General features: G+C 48.4%; 1 protein-coding gene across 6 annotated transcripts in view; it reads left to right on the top strand.

Moving 5' to 3' along the window:
* The window catches only part of SWT1 (SWT1 RNA endoribonuclease homolog), a 1,000,634-nt gene that overhangs the window by 10,851 nt on the left and 964,226 nt on the right, over nucleotides 1-25,557 (top strand). For 3 of the 6 annotated variants that reach the window (XM_078642786.1, XM_078642831.1, XM_078642776.1), the window contains exon 2: nucleotides 14,907-15,142. The exons of 2 other annotated variants lie outside the window; for them this stretch is intronic. The gene's annotated coding sequence lies outside the window, so the exon portion shown is untranslated. Of the gene's footprint in view, nucleotides 1-14,906; nucleotides 15,143-25,557 lie in introns of those variants that run through there. One more of the 6 variants, XM_078642796.1, reaches the window with a different exon arrangement.

The following is a 25,557-nucleotide window of genomic DNA, read 5'->3' as shown; positions in this document are numbered from 1 at the left end:
GTGATGTCATCAGCAGTGCATTGCACGCGCAAGTTATAGTGAGTCCAACTAACTATAACGTGGGAATTTCAATGGTTTTATGCGAGTAAAACTTCCAGCTAACTATAACAGGTGTGAAACCTATGGTTTTTTCAGTGAATTTAATAGGTTTTTTAAATGCTAATTCCTAACTATAACTGGTGTGAAACCTATGGTTTTTTCAGTGAGAATATATATATATATATATATATATATATATATATATATATATATATATATATATATATATATATCTATATCTAGCAGCCCGTCCCGACGTTGTCCGGGTATGAAACAGAATGTGTGTAATAGGCAAGGGAAATTTATTTTAAAATCTCGCGGTAGAGAAAATGTTTAGCATGAAGTGTCTCAGGCATGTGTGTGCAGATACTGTGTGTACCTCGGAGTAAGAAGTATTAGCAGAGGTAAGTGTGTGTGAAAGTGCATTCAGTTGTAAATTTCGTGTCCCCGCAGGCACGCTGAATCGCGTCATCCCCCGCTTGAGGCCCGGCTCCAGTTTTGTTTGATGTTGTGCTTGTGGTGTAAAGTCGTTGATGCAGAGAGTTGAGTGGGTGACAGCGCGCGCTGGAGACGCTGCGCGTGTGGGAAAGTGAAGTCAGTTCAAAGGTTAGTGTCCCAGCAGGCGCGCTTAGTCGCGTCATCCGCCGCCTGAGCCCGGCTCCAGCCCTGGTTGATGTTGTGCTCCTGGTGTCAATTCGTTTATGCAGAGAGTTGAGTGTGTGACAGCGCGCAGGAGGCACGGTCCTTTATGCAGAGACTTGACTGGCTGACAGCGAGCAGGATACTGTGCAGTTATTGTCCCTGCAGGCACGATCAGTCACGTCTGCCCCCGCCTAAGCCACGGTAATTGCCGCGCCCATTGGCCACTCCCCAAGGTACCCTTTTTAGGTCTCGCCTGTCGATGCGCATGCGCATCGAGCAAGCGAGACTATAGGGGCTCATCCAGACTTTATCTAACTTGCAAGGAATCGTGGCGATTCCTTGCAGTGCCCGTGACTTTTAAGCTCAATGCGCATGTGCATTGAGCTTAAAAGCGCGTGCACATGCCCCCAGCCGCCTGCCTTGCCTACTCTCTCTCACAGCCTCCCCCAGCTCCGCCCCCTCACTACTTGATTGCACGGCCGCTAGGCCGTGCCTCCCCTACTCTCCTCCCCCCTCCTCCTCTCCTCCCCTGCCTGCCTGCCGCTAGGCCGTGCCTCCCCTACTCTCCTCCCCCCTCCTCCTCCTACTGCCGTGTCGCACCTCTCCCCTCTCCGCCCCCTCCCCTGCCAGCCGTGTTACGGTGAAAGGCTTGTTTGTTTATTTTACCCGCCGTGTCTCTGCTGCTTCCCCCTGTCCTGTCTCTCCTCCTCTCCCTCTCTATACCCTCCCCCTCCCCCCCACCACTCCCATCAAGTCCCTCTGGCCCTTCCCTCTTCCCCGGACCCCTCCTCCCCTGCCCCCTCCTCCCCTGCCCCCTCCACCCTTTCTTGTTGTTACTACGTAAATGGTAGTCTGCCAGCACCGCCCATCCTAGGAACTCCAGCACAAGCTTCTCCTGCCTCGGCCCAGAACTGTAACCAAACACTCAGCACAAGCTTTTCCCAATTCAACTTCAGACCGCCCTCCGCTTCACTGCCCAGAACTGTGTTGGAAGTGCGGGTCGGTTTGTGGCATATTCACCTTCCACCTCTAGCAGTCGCAGCACTTCTTACAGAATTCTGCAAAGTCGCTAATGCATCCAGGTGTTTCTTTTTCTGCTCTTACCTGCACGTTTGTACAAAGTAGGCATAGGACAATTTGGTTTGTATCCAGGTGTTTATTTACGTTGACAACTTCCTGCCGCAGATCTTTCAGTACGTAAAGGAAAGCCCCTTAACCCTAGTTATCGTAAAATGCATATCTCGCCCACCCAGACCTCTCTGCTATTGGTAAGGCGCGTGTCAGGGTTCTCTTTGAGCTCTCTAAAACAAAACATGATAACATGCGCCCAACATAAACAAAGTCTACATGCTTTAACAAACAGGACTCAGGGATCCGGGGTCACACATACTCCAGCTGCCTTTTGTCTCCGGCCAGCATGTGTTTGTGGGGGCGGGGCGATAACCTCCTGTTATCTCACTGGCTGTGTCTTATAAAACATATACACGCACATTAACATTTAGAAACACCTGGTAGGGGCGTAAAACAAGGGTTTTTCATTTGCATGGACCGGCAAGCAGAGTCAGGAATAGAAGGGGTCGAATCAACAGAGAAATCGACACCATGTTTGGCTAAAAGGAATGTCTCTTTCACAAATAGAAAAGACCGTCACTCCTGCTTAGAAAATCGCCTCCAAGCAGTTTAGCCTTGCCTTGTCTGTGTTTTGAGCAAAACAAGTGTCAGCCCTACTTCGTGACTTTTGCACGTCGTAAGTACGAAACCTGTAATCTTCAATGTTTAACGATGTTTTTATTAATTAGCCTCACCAAACCCATCTGCACACAATTGGGACTTGCCATTGTTTTGACCCTTTGCGCAGCCCCATCTCTTCCTTCCAGTTGCTTATTGTCAACTTTTTAAAGTTTAGAAAGTATTCTTTCCAGGTGACTATTTGTCTGCCCACTCTTATTGGGTGGGTGGATGTACAGCCATTTCTCCAACAACCCTTACTTTTTAAATATATTAAAATAAATATTCAGTCTTTCTTTGTAGTGCTGCTTAAGCGGGGCGGACATACGCGGAGATGCAGCTAAATAGGCTCTGCCTCCTGGTTCGAGTTAGTCACTTTTAGCATCCGTCAGATTTGTCCGACTATCTGAAAACAGATTTCTACCAGCAGAAACCCTCAACATCAGACTTGTAATTTCATATCCAGCCGGAAGAAGCCTATTTCTCTTTTTTAATTTGAGATTTCTTTGGGTTTTCCTCCTCTCTCAACGCCACCTCTATTTTAACAACCCCCCACACACACACTTCTTCCTGCATTCCTCCTCCTCTTCTCAGCTCTCTCGCCCCTGCCTCTCCTCTATTTCACTGTGTGCTCTGTGTCTCGACTGCCTTCCCCGCCCATGCCCAGCCTCTTTTTTTTAAATTTGAGATTTCTTTGGGTTTTCCTCCTCTCTCAACGCCACCTCTATTTTAACAACCCCCCACACACACACTTCTTCCTGCATTCCTCCTCCTCTTCTCAGCTCTCTCGCCCCTGCCTCTCCTCTATTTCACTGTGTGCTCTGTGTCTCGACTGCCTTCCCCGCCCATGCCCAGCCTCTTTCATCTTCCCCTCCCACACCGCCTCCCCTCTGCCCATTAATCCATTACCAGCAGCCGGTCCAAGAGAAGCTACTGTCTCCGGAGCTTGGCCGGGAGGGGTGCTGCTGTGCCCGGACCTCCCAGAGCAGCCACTGCACCCCCTCACCATCGACTAACCCTCCCTCTCCTCACCCGCCTCCTGCCGGGGTTATTGGTGGAGAGCCTTCATCCACCGCCTTTGTGCGCTGGGCGGACGCCGCCCCTTTTCTTATCTCTCCTGCAGCAAGCTACCTGATGACTCCAGGGGCCGGAGAGATCTTCAGTGCCACCCTCCCCCACCGGCACCATCCATCATCTTAGCTAGAAAGAGCAGAGAAACCACTGCCCTGCGGCACTTTCCACAACTTCCAGGTTAGAATTGAATCTTGTAGCAGGCGACCACCTACGTTAAAACAATTTATAGAGTACCTACAGAATGGTATCTTAAGGCGCCGAGAGCGGAAGTTAACATTAAAGCACGTTGGTGCTTCGTGGGCCACCGCTGGATGGCAAGTTGGGCCGGATTCCAATCTGCGGTTGCAGCAGCACATCCGCACTTCATTCTTCAAAGCCACACCATTTTGAAAGGTTTTTCAAAAAACTATTCTGATGTGAGACCCCCTCCCACACACACACACGCAACCACTGTTGTTTGTTGATGATCCCCCCAAAACACTTACTTCTGGCTAGGGGCCTGACAGAACACATGCAAGTACAGTTTATTTATATGCCCCCTTATTTAACATATCTCTTGGTGTTGAGTTGAGACACATCAGCCCAATGCTGCTGTTACCCAGGGGTCACTTGTAAAGGACAGTGCTATTTAATAACAATAAATACAACACATAAGCTCAAAATATTTTTTGTAAAATGTACCTATCGCATTTCATTCTTTTTCACATATAAGAAGATAATTGGGCTTTTCACGGGCAATCAGTAAGACGCTACCTCACCCTCACTGACACTCACTCACACTCAATCACTCTCACCCTCACTCACCAGCAACGCCTCACCCTCAACGCCTCACCCTCAAATCCTCACTCACCCTCACTCTCACTCATCCTCAATCACCCTCAACATCACACACTCACTCACCCTCACTCACCCTCAACACCTCACCCTCACTCACCCTCAACTCCTCACTCACCCTCATTCTCACTCATCCTCACTCAACCACCCTCAACTTCACTGACCCTCAACGCCTCACCCAACACCTCACCTTCACTCACCATCAACATCTCACCCTCACTCACCCACAAAACATCAGCCTCAACACCTCACCCTCAATCACTCACCCTCAACAATTCACCCACACTCACCCTCCCTCACCCTCAATTCCTCACCCACACCCTCAACACTTCACCCTAAACACCTCACTCATCCTCAACGCCTCCCCCTCCCCCTCACTCACCCTCACCCTCACTCACCCTCAACACCTCACCATCACTAACACTCAACACCTCACCCTCACTAACTCACACTCAATCACCCTCAACACCTCACCCTCAACACCTCACCCTCAACACCTCACCCTCAACACCTCACCTTCAAAACCTCAACCTCAACAACTCACCCTCAACACCTCACCCTCACTCACTCTCACTCACCCTCACTCACCCTCACTCACCCTCACTCACACTCACTCACACTCAGTCACCCTCACTCACCCTCACTCACCCTCACTCACCCTCACTCACCCTCAACTCCTCACTCACCCTCACTCATCCTCACTCACCCTCAACACCTCACCCTCACCATCACCCACCCTCAACCCCTCATCCTAACTCGCAATAACCCTCCCTCACCCTCACCCTCACTCACTCTCACTCTCACTCACCCTCAACACCTCACTCACCCTCAACACCTCACTCACACTCAACTCCTCACTCACCCCCACCCTCACTCACCCTCAACACCTCACCCTCACACAGTGCAATAGGTCTCGTAGGATTTTTAGTTACAGCTTTTACAATTGTTTATTGCTTTTTTGATTTGTAATTCTTTAGCATTGGCAAAAAAAAATAAAAATGCAAAAGATTTACAACAAAAAACCCATAAACAATTCTAAATGCACTAACTCTAATGCTGCGAGACCTATTGCATTTCCAATGCTTGTTTTGGGGGGGGATGTGCTGCACGATTGTTGCCAGTTGTCGCACCCATTGGCCACACCCTTTGCTGCCGCGCAATTGCAATTGCCGCGCCCATTGGCCTTGTTCACGCCCCGAGCACACGCCCCCAGCACAAAGCACACATTTAAGGAACAATTTTTTTTGTCGTCATGCCGCGCCCTGCCCACGCCCACAAGGGACCACTTTGCTGGTAAGGTTCTTTTACCTTTCAAATGTATATGGTGGGCATCTGTATAGCCTATGTCATTCTGCTGCAACTACCCTTTCCAATGCTGTATTGGATGTTGTGATTGGTGCTGTGGTTCCTGAGATTACCCGCCTCAAAGGTTTGGGCTCTCTCTTTATAATATTAGTATAGATATATATATATATCTCAAGATACTTAAAACTGTCTGTAACTATTTGGACCTTACTGACTCTCGGGAGACATGGGGGGTAGGCCATGTAATACGTATAGCACTGACTTATCCCAATTGATTGCATAGACGGAGCCATACACCACGCAGATATTAAGTAGCGCATGTTGTGATCTCGTAGGCGAAGCGATATACAATAATACGTCATCTGCATATAGAGAAATACGATCTTCCCATTCCTCACTCCATTTTAGACCACGAACCATGGGGTCCCATCTTATCCACGCCGCCAGTGGTTCGAGCACTAATGCGAACAATAAGGGCGACAATGGGCAGCCCTGTCTCGTTCTCTTGCCTAGGGTGAATTCCCTTGATATGTGACCATTAGCAACTACGTGTGCAACCGAATTGGTATAGAGTAAACGTACCCAAAAACAGAACTTCGGTCCAAACCCTAAGTGTTGAAGGACCGCAAATTAAAAGGCCCATTCCACCAAATCAAAGGCCATCCGTGCATCCAAGGAGAGGACCGCAGCATCTTTCTGAATAGTATATTTCCGACCTAATACGCCATGAAGACGTCTAAGATTTAGGGCCGTGTTTCTGCCAGGCATGAAGCCGGATTGATCCGGGTGGATCAATGTGTGGAGATGGGGGGGGTAAGCCTGAGCGCCAGCGTTTTGGCTAAGATTTTCCCTTTGACATTAATTAAGGAAATTGAGCAATATGACCTGTATCCTCTGCTGGTTTGCCAGGCTTATGGATGGCCACAATAGTTACCAAACGTTGATCTCTGGGGAGTGTCCCTATGTCACGACTAGTTTCGAACATTTTTAACAAGTATGGGGCTATCTTCTCCGCTGTGTGTTTATACAATTGTATTCGGATTCCTTTAGGGCCCATGGCTTTGCCCGATTGTAGTTTGGAAATAGCCATTTTGAGTTCGTCTTCCCTAATGTTGGCTTCTAGACTTTCGGCTTCTTGCTGCGTGAGCCTTGGCATACGAATATCGTGCAAGAATGCAAGCGCTTCTTGTACGGTGGTAGTATTTGTGGATGTGTATACTTGCTCGTAGTGTCATGCCAGTGTATCCACAATCTGTTGTGGGTCCAACGTGAGTGCCCCCTCGTTGATTCTAATCTGCGCTATCCATCTACGCGCCCGTTCTTTCTTGTCAAGCCAGGTCAGAAGTTTGCTTGCTTTATCTCCCGACTCATAGATCCAATGTTGGACCGCCTGCATACGGAACTGAGCGGCAGCCCAGAGGTGCTCTTTGTATTCTTGTGTTTTCACACGTAATGCATGTGTAGTCTCGTCATGTTGGGATTCTAATTGCTGTAATTCCTGCTCTTAGGTCTCTGTTTCTTTACTTTTTTCCCGTTTGTGCCCCTCAATAAGGGAGATAGCCTGACCCCTTATTACTGGTTTGTAAGCTTCCCTCAGCGTTAGTGAAGAGGAAACGGACGCTTCATTTTCTAGGAAGTATTGCGTGGTTGCTGTAGTTAAGGTTTTCCTGATCCTTAGAATTCAGGAGTAACCCTGTATAAATGGGGTATATGCGTCCCCAAATAGCGCAGTGTGCTCGGATTTCTGTCCTTACCGGGGAATGATCAGAGATCCTTCTGGGTAAGTGTGTGGTCGCTCCCATCCTCCACAGATCGTCCAGTACGTAATCAATGCGGGAGAGGCTATTATGCGCTCCCGAGTGGAATGTGTATTGTCTCTCTGTCGGGTTTTTCAGCCTCCAGATGTCCAATAGGCCATGTGCCTCTAAAAATGCTGCCAAGGGGGAACTGGTGCGGTGTTGCGGACGGCTTGGTGTGTGGTCCAGGACGTCATTCACAGTCATATTAAAGTCTCCTCCTATTAGTAGGTCTCCGTTTGGCAGTGTTAGGAGGAATTTGCCCAAATCTTGAAGGGCGGGGGAGTGCAGAGCAGTCGAGACATAAACGGATATGACGTTAAACATTCGACCCTCCCATTGAAGCGTTATAGCTATATATGGTCGTCCTTAAAGTTGCGGTGGATAATGAGGGGGAATTGTTTTCGCACCAAAATCCCCACCCCCTGGGACCCTGTAGTAAATTCGGAATGGACCACTAATTGTAACCCCCACCTGTCAAGGGCCTTACACGTGGAGTCCATCAGGTGTGTCTCTTGGAGGAGTGTAACTGCTGGGGAGATGCGTTTGAGATATTGGAGCACTAATCCTCGCTTTATCTTATCTCCAAGGCCATTGACATTCCAGGAGAGGAGTGACAGTGCTGGCACTTTGGTGTGTTGTGTCATTGGATCAGATGTAGACATTGGGGATACAAATCCTTGTAACCTGTCGGACGTTAAAGGTCATTTTGGACCCCTTACCATAGTGACTGTACTTCGATATTTGCAGATCAATAACTCTTGCAGCCGGAATCTGCATTCCAATACCCCTGTTCAATCTGGACATCTTCATTACAGAGTAATACATTTCATGTCTATATTGGGGGTACATGCAGCATCGATCACTATAAACTCAGTTAAAGTCCATAAACTCTGAAAAACTCAGCCCCCCTCCCTGCATCCCTGCCTAGTAGGTTTAATACTACCCACCACGCCAATAGCAGAGTACTTTTAATCCCCAGGATCAAACCCATTAAACGTAAGGTCTTGTGGCGTTGGCGCCCAGTAGTATCTTCCTCCTGGGCCCGCAGCAACACCAAGGTAAATTGAGGGACAATGATAGTTATTAACATTCTACTGTTCAATAACATGCTGCCAGTGCAGCTTTAGTCTGGCAGAGGGGGATCTGATATTGTCTTACGAGTGGGAATCTCCCACCTCCATCCCCACCCGTCCCACATACAAACAATAAGAGAGACGATTACCGACCATCGCAGTCATGCAGTCTTTCATCTTCCCGCACATGTAGTGTCGCTACCGGGACTGGCAGAGCGGGAGCTTCTGGATCTCGATGGTGAGTGCTGCCCACCTCTGCGCCTGTGTGAAGAGTCCTTGGGATGATATTCAGCGTTTCCGCAATTCATCTCTTCCTTACGGTGTTGAGACTTGAGTGGACCCTCTTCCAGCCATTGTTGCGCTTCCTTAGGCGTCGTGAAGAACCAGGATTTGTCTTCGTTGATGACTTTCAGCTTGGCTGGGAAGAACATCATATACTTAAATCCCTTGTCTCTAAGAGTCCGTTTGATGCCTTCAAAGGAGCGTCTTTCTCGTTGCACCTTCAAGGTGAAGTCTGGAAAGAACTGGAACATTATGTTGTCGTAGTGGAGGTCTCCAGTGACTCTCGCTGCTTGCAGGATCGCATCCCGGTCACGAAAGTTCAAAATACGCGCTATAATGGTGTGAGGTGGCCCTCCCGGCTTAGGCTTCGGGATCAGGGCTCTGTGCGCCCTTTCAATAGAGAATAGTGGAGAGAGTCTCTTGGGCTTTAAATGATGCATGATAAGATCTTCAAGGAAGAGGTCCACACTGGGCCCCTTCGCCCTTCAGGTACCCCTACCACCAGTATGTTGTTGCGGCGAGGTCTTCCCTCTTGAACATCCAGGTCTGGAGCTCTACGACATTCCCCTCTGTAGCCGTGACCCTGTCGAAGTTTTCTGCATGTCTGCTATCATAAAGTTCATCTTGATCGTGGCTTTATCGATTTTTTTCATCTCTAGGTTGGTGCCGACTGATTGTATCACCACCAAGATTGATTCAAGAGATGGTTCCTCTGTGGGTGCGGCTTCTTAGTTCGTTCCATCTGCGGCCGCAAGCTGGCGAGGGACCGCATACTTGTCCATCTTGTTGAGTTGGACGGTTGCCGTAGTGCCTTCAGGTTTCGTCCTATTACCGTGTGGGCCTCAAGTCGGGCAGTGCGGAATCAGTAGGGAGAGCTTGGTTACCTCTGTATCGTGGTGAGCGTTATCTTGGAATTTCGTGCAGTTGGAGGGTCCCGCTCTATCTGAGTCTGTCGCCCACTTCAGTCCAGGCCGTATCAGACTCATCCATGGCACCGCCCAATTCCAGTTGGGCCGCGCAAAAATCTACTCCTCTCCTTCCGCAACTTTGTAGTCCGGCTTCCAATATGTATGCAGCACTTGTGGAGTATGATATCAATAGCACGAGGTTCCAAAATTCAGGCACTGGCGGTCAACTGCAGGCCTGATTTTGTTGAAGTTGTGTTTAAAGTCTCCCTTTGCAGACGTATTCAGCGCCTGTCCTTGTTGTGCCAGATCTATCCGCTCTAGCGTGTTTATGTAGCGCTAGCGGGGAGGAGAGGGGATGCTCGTTTGGGACCTTCCTGGAGCGCGTCCTCTCCTGCTTAGTATCTGCCATCTGGGGGTCTCCCGTCCCCTTCCCCCACTATGCTCACATCAGCGGTGGTATTCAAACTTCAACACACCAGTGTCTATTAGTAGTTCTCCATCTGCCTCAGCACCACGTTAGCACTACAACGCACCGATGGGTGGGCAGTGGGTGCGGGTTCTGCTGTGTCTGCTGCTGGAGCGCCTCGCATGCTGGTTGCCGCCAAGTTTGGCTCTTGTGTTGCTCTAGGTGGCTATATTGGCCTTGATATGTGTAGGCCTTCCCTGTCTGCTGTTGAATGTGCAGGACAGATTGTCCCCCTTCGACAGACCTGTTGTTGGCTGGGTTGGTGGGAGCAGAGGGCTTGGATAGCAGACTGGTTCAAGTTTCCTCTTGTCAATTCTCCATGCTGCAAATTTTTCCCTGCGCTGCCAGACTTGTGATGCAATACTTTCATCCAACCAGGTGATAGTAGTAATTTCGTTTCCTGGTTGTTCTGGGCTGGGTCTGAATTCAACCGCTTCTGTGTTGTTAGACCTGATGTGATGTGTGTCTTGTGATGCATCACGCAGCCTTAGATTTAAGATGTTATGGTCCCCCCTGGATTTGTAATGTGGGATCAACTCGAGCCTTATGTTCTCCTGATTTGTGCAGCCATACCCCTGGTAGTGTTCCCGCGCTGTGGTTGTTGTAACTGGCAAGACGAGTGGCTGTGCCCAGGTTTGTGGCAGTTGAATGACAGGAAGGTGGGTCTGGGGCGTTCTTTGGATTTCAAGGCGGAGTGTCACCATGGTGACCAGTGTTTTAGCGTTATTTCCCCCTCAGGTGAGAAAATGTCTGAGTTGAGGCTCAGTTTGGTCGGGAGAGAGGGATCTTTTAATGTTGGGGATGATGCTGGTGCTCAGGCCCGGACTGTGTAGGATCTTGCTGTTGTGACGTCTGTGCCCCAGAGAAATACTTGTAGGCAAGCTGTGTTGGCAAAAGATGCCTGTGTGTTTTCTTGAGGCTCAGGCGTTCTTAGTGCTTGTGGCACAGTATACCCACTGTACACGGTGGCTGTGTCTGGTTCAATAGCTTCTGTGCGCTCCTCATGCTGCCGAAATATTGGGTAAGGTGCAATAGTGAGAGCTGTGTCTTGAGCCTTCTCTGTGACCTTGTTTTCGGAGAGGCTGCGTATGCTCGGTTTTGTGCGAAATTGACACGATCAACTGGTTTTTCAATTTTGCTTTTTCTTGCTTTTCTCAGGCGCTTGTATTCTCTCGGAGAGGGAGGTTCTTGGGTTTGTGCGAGTCGCAGCAAGCACTTCTTGGGGAGCTGACTGTGGCTGCAGGGGCGTACCCAATCCTCTGTTTTTTGTTAACCCCATTCACGGGGTGAGTTGTATGCTGACTTGTGATTGTTAGGTTCCTCCTGTATTGAAAATAGGAGCAATGCTCCTGTTGTTGGACTCGTAAGATGACACTGCTCAGCGGAAACCTGTAGGTTGCTGGATGAGGGTCAAGTTTGGGAGGCCTTGACTACTTCCATTAGTTCTGATAGTATTGTGGGGGCCATACCATGAATGTTCAAGGTCGAAGTGCCTTGGTATGAATGCTAAGTTGTGGCTGGATCAAGCTCTATTTTCTTATCATGGCGTTCAGTGCCTGCAATTTGTGATCAGTTCCCTGCATATGGACTGCGAGAGCGTTGAGAAGGTTGACTTGTGTGTTCAGCTTGTCTGCATGGTATGTTAATGCGGACAAATTCACCTCCGTGGTGCTCAACAGCTGGATCCAAATGGGCATGGCATATGGGTGGTTTAGCGAATCTGGGAGTAGCCTTTCCGTCTGAACCAGTGAGGTGAATGCAGTGTTATCTTGGCCTCCTTTTGATCATGAAGGGGTTCGGGTGAGTTAAGATTTCTTGTTGTCTGCTCCTCGTTGTGCATCCTGGGGTAGGAGCGTCCCACAAGGGGAGTTTGAACCCCAGGGGCATTTTAATGGGCAAGAGCAAGGTGTTATAGTCCTGTTTTGGGACTAAAATAGGGGACAAATTGAGCTTATCAGTGGGCAGATCCAGTGACTGATCTAATGGACTTTGGAGCATCTCCCGCCATACTGTGGATTGACCTGGGATCACCTTCAGAACTACATTCTTTAGACCAGTATGTGACTGACTTGAGTGGTGCGTCTGAAGGTTATGCTGGGGGCTGTTCTGCGAAGGAGCCCCAGCCCGGTTAGTTTCCGTGTGTCTCTATTTGCGGAGTAACTAAACGTTCTGTCGGGGGCTTTGGTTTAGATGCCACTGCTTCTTTTCATGCACTCGGACCTCCATCAGTTGCTGGGCCTTGGCGTGGGCTTCCAGGTGTAACTTTGTTAGTGGATTGGGGGATGACTGAAGTTGTTGCTCCAGGTCATATTCTGACTTTTCATCGCTCCCCGACAGGTTTGACATGGACTGCTATGGTGGCTTACTGATGGTTGCCTTAACTGTAGGAGTAAGTATCTCCTTCGCTAGAGATGATTCTTAATCTGAACCTGGCCCTTGGCCTACTTTGGCAGGGAAATTGAACGCCTCACAGGTGGATTTTATATAGTCCGTTATTTTAGCCTTTCTTGAGCCCAAAGCCTTGGAGCAGGAGGCTGGTGTTATTGGGTAATTATCCTCCCATCGTATTGTCTCAGCTGACTCTGTGTCAAAAGCATGAGCTAGGGGATTGCGGTTGGACGTGGGCTTCTACTTCCCCTTCCCATGTTTTTTTACAGTCTTAGATGCCCCACAAACGTTTCCAGATCTCATGGTGTCCTGCTGTCAATTTAGGCAGGCTGAGCACACTTGATGTGCCGGGCAAGGCGGCTGGGGTCTCTAGGCAGGGGAGCTTCTCAGGGGGTGCAATCTTCCGTGTCGAACCCTGTTCAACCATTGACTTCAGCCCCTAAATGCTGCATCACGCCCTCCTAGCTGTTCTGGCCTAGACTAGTTGAGTACTGGACTGGACAGGTTGCCCTCACTGTTTGTCTCTGCACGCTTCTCTTTGCACGCTGTACACTTGACCTCTTTTAGGTATTCTGTGGTACTGATCTGATTGAAACTATATAGTTTGTTTGCTCTCCTTTTACTTCTCTTCTTCCGGCTGCTGCCCAAAGCCTTTCCTGCGTGTCAGTTACCTGTTGGTGCTTTTCCTACTGACGGCCCTTGGAGCAGCAGTGGTGAGCAACTCCTGGGTGTTGGGATAACTAGGCCAGGTTACGGGGAGCACACTGCAGAGGGCAAGTTGCACCACAGTCCTGGCCGGTCCGCTTACGCGCTTCATAGACTCTACCCTGGAAAGGAGCACTAAGGTCCTACCACACTCCCTGAACATAGTTGCTGGCTTTCAGCTGCTATCTGTCCCTGTAATGCAGCCTGAGTCCAAGTCTGGGTCCATGATGAGGTCAGGACAGTCGGGAGGCCTGCTGGCTGTCTGTCAGAACGCCTCCCCCCTATGGGTACGCAGGACTGTTTCATTGTAGCCAGGGCCTTCTCTTCTTCCCACTGCTGCGTGCCTCTCCCCGGTTCACCTCACCTGCTGCCCTGCTTGTCGCTTTACTCGCTCCTTTGTAGCTTATGTCCACCCCCAATTTGAAATGGGCAGAGGAGGGCTGTCGTAGGCCATGCTACTGCTGCTGCTTAGGCAGGTCAGTCCAGGCTGATCAGGTCTGGAATTGCAGGGCTTATTATGGCTTAGAGCGCCGGGCACCAGGTGCCGAATAGGGGACCCGCAGGGTTGGAGAGGCGGGCTCAGGCTCAGCCAGATCTGGTGAGCACAGGAGGATGGGTGCTGGCTCCGGTGGCCCCCCTGACCTGGCCCGAGAAGGAAAGCACTGGACCCTGAACTCCACATGGATCTACAGCCACGGTCCCTGGCTGTCGCAGCGATGAAGCAGGTAGGCGGAGCTGCGAAGCATTGTCAAACTCGTCAGGAAGCTTAAAAACTCTTGATATCTCCACATACAAATAACCCTACACCAGCACGTTGCAACCCTCGGATATTATCTACCAGTGGTAGACCAACACGCATGCGCTTGTGAACAGCAGTCTCCTATAAGATTGTGCTTCCTGAACCGCCCACAGCACGAATGGCTCTAGAGCAAGTTTATTGTATTTCATGCCATAAGCTTTCATAATAGCGTGATGTTTTGGACTTTTGCTATGTAAAGTATTGGTGAGCCTTCAATTTTCAACTAGTATGCATATTGTTGGTAAAATTGGGTCTAACCTTGCAGCCTGAGTAATTGCCTTAGCTAATTAATGCATTTTTAAAATGTTTATTTGTATGAGATCTTTATAGTGTTGGTACGTCTGTCATCGTGCGTGCTGTATGGTTAAACAGATTGCGTGAATGGGCTGGCTGTGGCCCATTCATGAGTGCTCCTTGAGGGGTTTGAGCGTTCAGGGTTTGAACACCAGAGAGAAGCTTGATTGAACCTAAAGGCCTTCTACTTTAACTAAAAATTGAGGAAGTGAATTCTCCCACTTCTCTAAAGTTTTAAATAGTTATGTTTGGGTATTGCCTGTCCATAGAAACTTGGATAAAGTCTTAGTAATATCAGTTTAGCTAGCTAATGTTCTTTTTAGCTACCTGTCTATTTATATGTATCAATAATAGGTCATTAATGAAGTTAATCCTCATCTTAACTGTTTTTAGTCTAGCCCCCAAGTTACCTTCTGAGCATGTTATTTTTGTGGGTTTCTGTTGATGTACTCTGTAATTTTAAGTTGTGGACTAGTGTCTTGTCTAGGCGTCTAGAGAAGCTGATGCCCTGATAGTTGATACAGTTGGGATTCCAGCAGCAGTGACAACAACTCTGTATCTTTTCTCCAGAAGCTGAAATCCTACATCCTGCTAGAAGGGCTACTTGGAAGATCCTTTAAGATAGGAGGCTGCTCACTGAACTAAAAAAGAGGGGGTACTGAAGGTGCCCCTAAAACGGAATGCTGCCTAGAAAAGGAATCCACAGCCTATCGTCATAAGGAAGAACTGGGAAGGAGGGACTAGAAGCATTGATCAACCAGCACCAGGTCGAGGCCAAAGGCAAGACCAGCCCGCCAAGAAATATGGTGAGCCTCGTTTGTCCCTGACTTGTGTGCCCCTTGGTTGTTCCCACTAGGGCCTCAGGTATGTTTAGCCCTACCTTTTGGCCTGAAGGACTTTTACAGGCATAGCAAAGGCAAAAAGATATTGCAACGTGTGGCTTGCATTTACATTGCTAGAGTGGCTGAATAATGAGATACACTGAAACCATATGTGATTGTCTCACTTGCATTGAACTGTGGATGGCGGGTTTGGAGACGATGCCCATAAATTCCCTCATGGAGTCATCGCCTTATGGGCCTGTGGAACCTTGTGCATAGGCACTTGGCTATGTCTTTACTCGCACACCAGACTTCCATCATTGCGGCCTCTTGTGTCCTCTGACGCTATCCCCTTTACACTGAAGATCACTGCTACTGCATGGTCCAGTTTTGGATGGGATTTTCTTGGGCCAGCGTGAGACCCAGGAGAAGTGTAGGAGACTCTGAAAGCTCTAGCCTGTACCACAACCTAAGCCTTGTGCTCTGCTCCCTCTACTGAGCAGCTATCTGCTCTCCCTCTCCAGTGGACTGTATGGGTAGCCCAGAGAGCTTGGCCAGATCGCATCCCGGGGCAGTTTATCAGTGTCAGAGGGATTAACAACTTGCAGAGACCCCTAAAGCCAGCTTTGGTCTACCTAATTTATATTAGTACCCTACAGTTATTGCTGATTTGAATCCATGGTGGTTTATGTGAGTGGTGTTAATTGTTAATGTGTAGCTGTTTCTCGTGTCTAGAATTGAAATACCTCTTTTAAGACTGTTTAATTGCTTGGCATCGATTTGGTAAATGTTATCTCAAATACTAAGTTGTATGTCTGTAGCCCACACCAACATCCCTGAGTAATCCTTGGATTACCCTGGCTAGCTACCTTAAAGGTCAAGTGCTAAATTGGTGTATCCACGAGAACACACAACACTGGTGCTTCAAGCATTACATTAATCTTCAATAGGCAGACGTTCCGCTTTCAAAGATCTTTTTATTGTCCACAGAACCACCCAGAGGAACGGCCTCTGGTACCTACAAATTAAACTATGATTCTCTCTGTTCAATATTAGAACCCTGCTTCATCTTGTATTTCTGCCACAAAAATATCAATTGATGGTACATCATTGTTGTTTTAATCTGCAAAACCTTGGAACTCCTCTAGGCAGGACTAGAAATATTCAAGATCATCTTTTAAATTCAGGAAGAAAGTAAAAAGATGATTATTCCTGAGATGACAACCCATAACTTTCAGCATCCAGCAGAACAATCTTTGTGGTCAGAGCAGAGTACTCTACCCAAGAGTGGTCAAAGTTGCTGGAATGCCACAACAGAATCCTACACATTGAAACTAATCTCAGTGCTGCTGGACATCTTTTTCATTCGATTTGTCATGTGATTTTCTGAGACTGCTGTCTTCAAGAACCAGCTGTAATCACTATAGGCCAGATGGCAATATACCCTCCTAATAAAGTATCCTGGACCTGACTAGCTATTACTGTAGCAGCCTGGAAGGTACTACAGAACATGTGTATATTAACAGAAAACAACTCAGTCCAGCAAAACACAATAACGTAATAAAGAACACAACCAGCTAAGAGAAGTGATCTGCCACATACCCAGGGCATCTTAGAGAACTCCGATGTAATACATTCATACTAAGTTGTGAAGATATAAGTCACATGCAGCTGGCATCTTGAAGTACTCTAACATAGTCTTTCCAGACCTCCCCCATCTTCTCACTGGTCCCAACATCCACCTCTAGTATGTAATATCAGAAGAAAGTAAGATGTAGTGCTTGTAGTTGTGTACATATAAAGGTGCAATTATGACTGAAGAATGTTTGATTATAAAGTGAATTTCTTGTCTTCTGAGCATGCAATTCCCCCTAGGACATACCATAGTCTACCTCAGAGCAAGTTTTGTTTTGTGGGGGAGGGGTTGTTGTCCATTTAGATCCATTTAGATGCAGCTTTATAATGTAGTTGACGTTTCCTTCCATTAGCTTGTTGCTTAATGAACATTCTAGGATAATTTCTTTGATTGCTCTCAAGAAGCTGATTTTGTTTCTGTGCACAGTAGTTAATAAAGTGTACTTCTGGTTGGTGTAATTCATCAAGTCTTATTCCACAGTAGAATGGGGGTTGGGAGCACACTGCCTCACAGTCCCAGCACAGTTTGCCCCTTTGCATCCTGGTAAATGCAGTACACAGTTCAAACTTACTTCACAAATAACTGGAGTTTTTTAACCCCTGGCATGCTGATGACGGCCCCCAGCCGCATGCACTACAGTGCTCGTGTGCTGATGACGACTGGGGGCCGTCATGACCGCACCCGCGATCGGAATGTGCCGCACAGGCGCAGAATCGCGGCAGCATGCAAGGGGTTAAACAGAATGGGGGTTGGGAGCACACTGCCTCACAGTCCCAGCACAGTTCGCCCCTTTGCATCCTGGTAAATGCAGTACACAGTTCAAACTTACTTCAAAAATAGCTGGAGTTTTTCACCAAAGTTGGTGCAGACATTGCTGTATATCTCTAGACACGTGTTTCTGGGTCCAGCTATTTTTAAGTAAGTTTGAACTGTGTACTACATTTACCAGGATGTAAAGGGGCGAACTGTGCTGGGACAAAGTTTTGATACAAGAACTTCGTTATCAAGTAAGTACTTTTTAAAATATCGATTTTTAGCAGGTAAGTAAAATGTGCACTTAAATGCGTTTTTACGCACAATGCTTTCCTATGGGAGAAAAGGCATGTATAGCAAACGGTTATTTGCATTTCGTTTTTGGGGGTCTCCTTTGGGACTTATGGTCGTAGAGGGCCAAGGTCCAAAGTACCACCAGCATTTACTCGTTACCTGCCCAGGGGCGTCTAGGTGGAGAGGTGCTGGTCGGGTTGGGAGCTGTAGTTGCTATGCCAGGAGAAGGAAGGGGGGCCACCTAGAAACAGGCTGTAGAGTCCAGGAGCTCCTAACGGGGGGCTCGGGTCACAAGGATTCTGGCGACAAGGGGGCACAACTGGTTCGTCAGTAACCGGGCTGGGGCGTTCCGGTGCAGAGTAGAAAGGTTGGCTGTGTTCTGTGTGTCCTGGAGCCTTGCAGTCAGTCTCACCAGTTGAGGCAACTCTGGAAGTGGGTCTCTGCGGTGCTGACTTCCCTCAATGACTGCTTTGTCTTGGAGTTGTTCGTGTCCGACTGGACTCTCATGGTCTCTGCTTACTGAAAGGGGTCCGGGACCCAGAGTATTGGTGTTTTGTGGCTCTGGTGTCCTCTCACTTGATGGGGTGACAGATCTGACCTTCAGGAGCACAGGGTCCTCTTCTTGAAGGGGGGGGGACTGCTGCGTCGGGCTGGCTGGGGAGCAGCAACTCTGTAGACTGGACTTTGCATTTTGGTGCCTGAGGACCTCAGGGGAGTAATCCAAGGGAGATTTGCTGGCAATTTATGAAGTTCTGGCAGCCCATCTGGGTTCTTGGCATTTCCCCTGTCTGGGGAAGCTTTGCGTCTCATATGAAAGGCGGCAGAGGCCTTTGAAGCCTTGTTCCTGTCATAATATGCTGATTACTTAGCCACCCTGCTTGGAGGATGTGGCAACTCCTTCGGCTGGAGCAGGCATTGTTTCTGCCCTCAGACGGTGCGGACTCTCACCTGCAGGGGGCTCGAAGCCTGTCTGTGTTGGCAGGCTGGTCTACACCAGTCAGCCAGCAATCTAGTATTTCAGGGGGTATGCCTCTAAGGTGCCCTCTGGGTACATGTTTTAATAAATGCATCCCTGGAATCAGTGTGGGCCTATGAATATAAGATGTTTGATACCACTCATCTCTGGTTTCAGTGAAGCCGTCATGAAGCTGGGGAACTCGTATTTACCAGTGTCCAGCACATGTACTCAAAATGGCTTCCTCGTTCATTTGTAATATCTAAGAATCGACTTAGACATCACAGGGGCATATCTGCTCATGCCACACATAGTATAGTGCACCTTGCCATAGGGCTGTAAGTCCTTCTGTAGGAGTGAGGTACCTATACTGCATGCAGTGTCTGTAGGCATGGTACACCGGCCATGTGCCATCTCGTATCTTCACTTTTCTTTGCACCAAGGCACACAGCCTGCAATAGCATTTTGCATGTTGGTGCTGAGGCAACTCTAAGGGTGGTACAATACTTGCTGCAGCCATTAGGGACCCTCTTTAGTGCCCCTTACCCTAGGTACGAGGGGTGCCATTTACTAGGGACTTACAGGGGGTTCTAAAGGTATTGCCAATTGGGGAACAGTTGTACAGTTTTAGGGAAAAAGATCTGGCATTGGGGACCTGGTTAGCAGGAACCCAGTGCACTTCTGTTAAAATCGCATCAGTTAGCAGGCAAAAAGTTGGGGTGACCTTTGTCAAAAAAGGGCACTTTCCCACACTTATCCCATCTCCACTCACCCACACATTTCTTATTGACCGTACTCTTATTCACCCATTCATCACTTCCCTTTTATTTTTCTATTTTCACCTCAAGCTCCTCCAGATATCTACCTCTCCTGATCAATTCTGTCTCTTGCCCCATTACACTTTCTGCCTTCTAATTTCTATCATATTTGCACTGCAGCACCTTTTGCTTTCTTTCCTCACATCCCCATCCCTCCTTTCACTACCCTTCCTCCAACTATCACTCTCCTCTCACATCTTACCCAGTACTATATGTACCGCCACTTTCTGCTATCTCTTTCTTCATACACCTATTTCTGTCTATTCCCTGCTATCCCGTGCCCCCTCTGCCTCCTCTCTCTTTATAGATGTTTCACTATTCTGCTCATCTCTTTTTTTACACACACTGTTGCCTTCTCTGATGTTTCTGCTATCCTTTCTTTCTTCTTTGCACGTTTCTCACTATCCTTCTCCTTCCCTTTGTCCCTCTTTCCTTTTTAGGTCTCGCTGGTATTAGCAGCGTGAAGCGCTGCTTCCAGCGAAAAGACCTTATGTTGTTCACTTGCCGGGAATGTTGGACAGGGGATGGGTACGCGCAAGCCCTCGGCGATTTCACCTCGTGGAGGCGCACGTCCAGCCCTGCGCCGTGCACATCTCCTGTCCCATATTCCCAGCAAGTCCAGCCTCTCGCCTCTCTCAAACACGCGTGCACACACACAGCCACAGTCACGCATGCACACGCAGGCACACACACGCATGCACACACACGCATGCACACACACTCATGCACACACACTCATGCACACACACGCATGCACACACACTCATGCACACACACGCAGGCACACAGACACACCCCTCCCTCTCCCCCCCCCTTACCGGGCTCTTGTCGCTGCGCTGATGTCATCTCTGCATCATCTGGCACACGCGGGGCTTCTCATGGGAGCCCTGCAGAGCACTCGAGCTCCTCTGCCAGCACGACGCAAGGCTCTCCCCTTAGGCATGGGAGCCCCGCAGTGCTATCCGCTGGTCTTCACCCGGGCCCCCTTCTGGGATCCGGGACTTCAGCTGCCGCACTTCGCTTTGGCGCCGGGGCTCGCTGCTCATATCGAAAGTTAGGAATGGGCGCATGTGCGGATAGCCCCCACCCTCCCAGGTCTCCTCACAGCTCGGATACTGAGTTTGTTGTCAATAGTGGTCTTCCGTGCTCGCTGCGGTGGCTGCTGTCTCTTTTTTTGTTATTTATTGGAATTGGTACTTGCTTGTTTTGAGCGGTGCCAATACCCTCCTCCCCAGATGTGCCCTTCTGCGCCGACGGTGCCTACACACTACTGCTGAGCTGTGCGCCATTCTTCCATCCGGCGGTGCGCCGTGCACCTGCTGAGTCGAAGCACCCCTTCTCTCCGGGTCTTTCTGACCTGTGTCCAGTCTGAGATGTCGGCGCACGCTCCCCTTATTGACCCGTGACATTTTCCGCGCTGACGGTTTTCATCCATCTTCTGAGCCGACGGTGCCCCTCCGCCCCCCCCCCCCATCTGCTCAGCTGTGCGCCCTGAGGTTGCGGAACCCCCACCCGCTGATGATATATGTAATTTTCGAGCAGACGATGCTCCCTCTTGCTGAGCTATGTCCCCTGTCATGGCTTTACGTCCCGGTTTGACCTGACGCAGGCATGCATGCCAATATTTTAGAACAGGAAAGTGGGAGACTAAAAAAAACCAAAAAAAAACGGGTAATGCATTTTTCCTATTGAGTTTTATCTAAGCAGAGGTCATTTTAGGCGAGAGACCGCTAAAATAAAGCCACTTTTGGCTTTAAAAATCGGGAGTCTCCTGTCTAAAGCGGGTGTGTTGGCATGTTTCCCTACGCCCTCCTACTGTGCCCCTGTGACCCGACTTTGTCCCTTGCCCACTGATCCGGTGCCTGTTTGTGCCAGCTCTGCATACTCCCTCCCGCTTCTGCCAATTTATGTGCTAATGGTGGGCATCGCTGAGCTGTGCCTCTCTCTGAGGTGGCAGTATCCCACTTTTGTTGAGCCGTGACTCTCTACGAGCATACAAGGCCCCTGTGATGGCAGCGCCCTTTTCCTAAAAACCTGTTGAGCTGCTCTCCTCCAGACCGCCTTCCAGGGGCCGGGCAGCTTCCTTCATGAAGCGATTGCCGAAGCCGGATCCTGTCTGAGTAGGGTGACCTGATTTTGAGACGTAAAAACCGTGAAGGGCCAGATATAGAAGTAGAACTAAAGGTTGACAATGATCAAGGTATATATCTCAGTGTGTATATGTGATATATATATTATTTTTTTCTTGCTTGCAAAGCCGAATTGCCTAAAATAGCTTATGTAATTTATCTTTTTCTTTCAGACCGTGATTTAGAGGGTCCGATGTATACATCATTTTCAAAAAGGCTATGGTTACAAAACATTAGGAATGGCAGGACCTCCACCCTGTTCCCCCTCGTTGCCCTACTTCCCACTCTACCTAACCTCTACCTGGCAACTCACACAGTGACACACAATATCGGCTCTCATCACATGGTCTCCCGGTGAGAGAGCCAATATCACACGGCTAGGAAAACGAGCTGAAAACCGCTGTAAACAGTGGTTTTCCAGCTCGTTTTCCGAGGCTTTGAGCTGCCGACGTCCATGAAGGGGGTGTTGACACACCGGACATCGGCACCAGACTCAGCAATATTTTTTTTGGTGGGGGGTGGGGGGTGGGGGGGTTTGTAGGGTTCAAAATTGCCTCCTACTTCTTGGCACGAGGCCCCACGAACTTCAAGGGGATTGTTCTTCCAGTTGGCAAGTATGCTACCCACTACTGTGAGTACACAGCTGACCTCCTCCTGTGCTGCCTAAAACAATACAAAAAATTTGAGTTATTTAAGACTGTAGAGGTGCCATGCATACCTTTCAATTCTGCTCTGCAGTATGAGTTGTCCCAAAAACCGGGACATGCTTTTAAAATTAGAAATCTTAGGACATCATATCACCCTAGCCAGATGGGCCATCTCTGGGCAGGTATTCACAGTTAGCTGCAATTAAATTACCCGTTCACGCCCTATCTGAGGAGTAAGGCAGCCTTCTGTTTTTATTGACTGTTTTTCTCCTGAAACTGATATAGGTGTTGTTTTATTTAAGATAAATGCAATAGAAGAGCCTCCTGAAAAATATCATGTGTGTATGCATGCATTTTGTTGACGGGATGCGTCTGAGCTAGCATAGAGCGCGGGTCACAGTCACCCAGCAGTGATCCATTAATCAGCCCTTCCCAGCCATATGCTTCACAAAGCAACACACAGGCCAGGCCTGGCTAAAGCAGATCATCTTACTGGGTGAAATAGGCGATTGCTCAGGGCATAATTTAAGGAAGGTGTCAAATTCAAGGGAACACTGCATTTCGACCTGAGTGCGGCCTTCGATACCGTCAACCACCAACTTCTCATCAAAAGACTGAGGAGAGTCGGTGTGGAAGGCTCCGCCCTTACCTGGCTCTCATCCTTTCTGGCCCAACGGACCTACCAGATCTTGGAGAATAACACCTGCTCCTCCGAAACTCCCCTCCAATGTGGCGTGCCTCAGGGCTCATCCCTGAGCCCCACATTATTTAATATCTATATGTCCCCATTGGAGGAGGTCATCACCCCGTTCGGAATGAGCGTCGTCACCTACGCCGACGACACACAACTAGTTGTGTCACTATCCCACCCCAGAAATCAACCAGCAGACTTATTTAACTGCCTTACGCAAGTCCAATGTTGGATGAACAGTTCAGCCTTAAAACTGAACGGGACGAAAACTGAGGTTTTGCTCCTCGGCCAGAAAGGACTCACACTCTCCCCAAACATCTGGCCAGCTTGTCTGGGCCCCCCCCCCTGATCCAAAGGAAGAAGTAAAAAGCTTGGGTGTGTGGCTCGACACCGATCTTTCATTCACCGTGCAAGCAAATAAAGTAGCTGGGACTTGCTTCGGGCTCCTGAAATCGCTGAGGAAAATCCTGTCCCTCTTGCCCCCAATTCCCAAAAACTGCTTATTCAAGGCCTTATAATCTCGAGGCTCGACTTCAGCAATGCGATCTACCTGGGTGCCCCCGAAAAGACGCTGAACAAGCTTCAGAGAATTCAGAACATCGCGGCCCGGATTCTTACAAATACCCCAGCCAGAGCCTCGGCCAAACCGGCATTAAAACTCCTCCACTGGCTTCCTATAAGGGAGCGGGTCAAATTCAAAGCCCTGTGCTTACCTCACAGACTACTACAAAACCAAGGCCCCCCTGTTCTCAGGAAACTCATCAAACCCTACAAATCCCCAAGACCCCTCCGTTCTGACATGGAAAACTTTATCACTATCCCCAGATTTAAGAAAGCCCGCTCAGGCGGAAGACGTTTTTCAGTCCACACCGCACGGCTCTGGAACTCACTCCCCCGCGACCTGAGACTCGAACCACAATATCTTCGCTTCAGGAAGCGGCTTAAAACCCATCTTTTTCCTAAATGAATCATGCCTGTCCGTCACCCTGATCGTCTGTTTCCCCCCTATACTCCCTTTCCTCCCCCCCCTTCTTCCGTGCCCCACTGACCCGAAGAGATAGGATCTTTTAGCGCTGGGATACCTCCGGGTGACTACGCGCTCTATAAAAATAAATAATAATAATAATAATAATAATTTGAAAAGTTTAAATACAGTTGCACCTACCCAGGGCTTTAAGTGGGAGACAAAATTGTTGGTGGGGTGAGGGGGTTTTCTAAAAGCGGCATGGCCTATAATAATTAAGGGTGTGACTTAAACGCGTAAACTACAATTTTGTGATCCCTGTAGTGTGCCACCTGACTAGTATTTTGATGTTAGATTAAGTAAAACACGTGAAATATAAACAGGACCTAAATCACAGACATGTAATACGTTACCTATTTTACTTTAATTCTTCAGAAATGAATCACTGTCATTTACTAGAATATTGAGGACATAAATATAGGACCTAATAGAAACCCATTTCATAGTCAATTTAAATTGCCAACAGATCTGAGATCCGGAGGGACCTGGCCCAAAGCCTTTCACCTACGACCAGGTTTGCCTAGGGAGCCAACTGTTGATGGCTAGCCTAGAACCACCCTGATTGCTAATTGTGTATGGGCTTTGCCGGTCTTGTTCTAAACCTTATCATAGTTTGCTTATATTATGATTGCTTGATAGTGCGCCCTGAAGTATTTTGGTGGGGTTATCTCGTGGGCACATACACTGTGATGTGGTAGGCCTTCAGAATTAGTGGTGTTTTGCCTTCTTTTGCAAATTCTAGGGTGCAGACTGTATTGTGTTTTCCCTCATAGGCCCTTTGTTCTTTAATGGCATACCTTCCATAAAATGTGTAGACAGTTTGGTCAGAAATCCAATTTTCTTTAAGATTAAACTGCTTAAAACTCCAGAGCAAAATCTGTTGATTTATGTGATGTTTCATTGGTAAGATTTGTATCCAGATGTGTAGATTCGTTCTCTATAGTTACAGCTATGGTTGAGTATGCTACAACAAGAATTACAGGCACGTCTTCTAGAGCAGTGTTACAGGTGCTTTCTCTACAGCAAGAAATCCCAGATGATTCCACTAAATGCAGGATTTTCAATAAAGTCATGTACATCAAAAAGTTCAACAGAAGTATGTATACTGCCAGGCGTTCCTGTTAAGTCCTCTAGATTTGATTTCTTTTGATTTAATACATTTTTTTGTAAAGCGCGACGCATGCTCGAAGGTGTCTTGGTGCTAAGCGTTTACTGTCAGATCCTCTAACCAGCCATGATCAAAACTACAGTGACAGAGCAAAAAGCCAGGTTTTCAACTCTTTTCTAAAAACCTATAGGTTGGCTTGGCCTCTCATATGCTCTGGCATATGATTCAAAAACTTGGAAGTGTGGTAAACTAAACCTCTACTGCCCTCAAAGCCTCTGTGAATTCTAGAAGCCACCACTTTTTTGGAAACTGCAGATCACAAATACGTATTCTGTAGATACCACA

Source organism: Lissotriton helveticus, chromosome 1_1 (assembly GCF_964261635.1).
Source record: "Lissotriton helveticus chromosome 1_1, aLisHel1.1, whole genome shotgun sequence".
NCBI lineage: Eukaryota > Metazoa > Chordata > Amphibia > Caudata > Salamandridae > Lissotriton > Lissotriton helveticus.
This window is presented reverse-complemented; position numbering and strand designations above follow the sequence as displayed.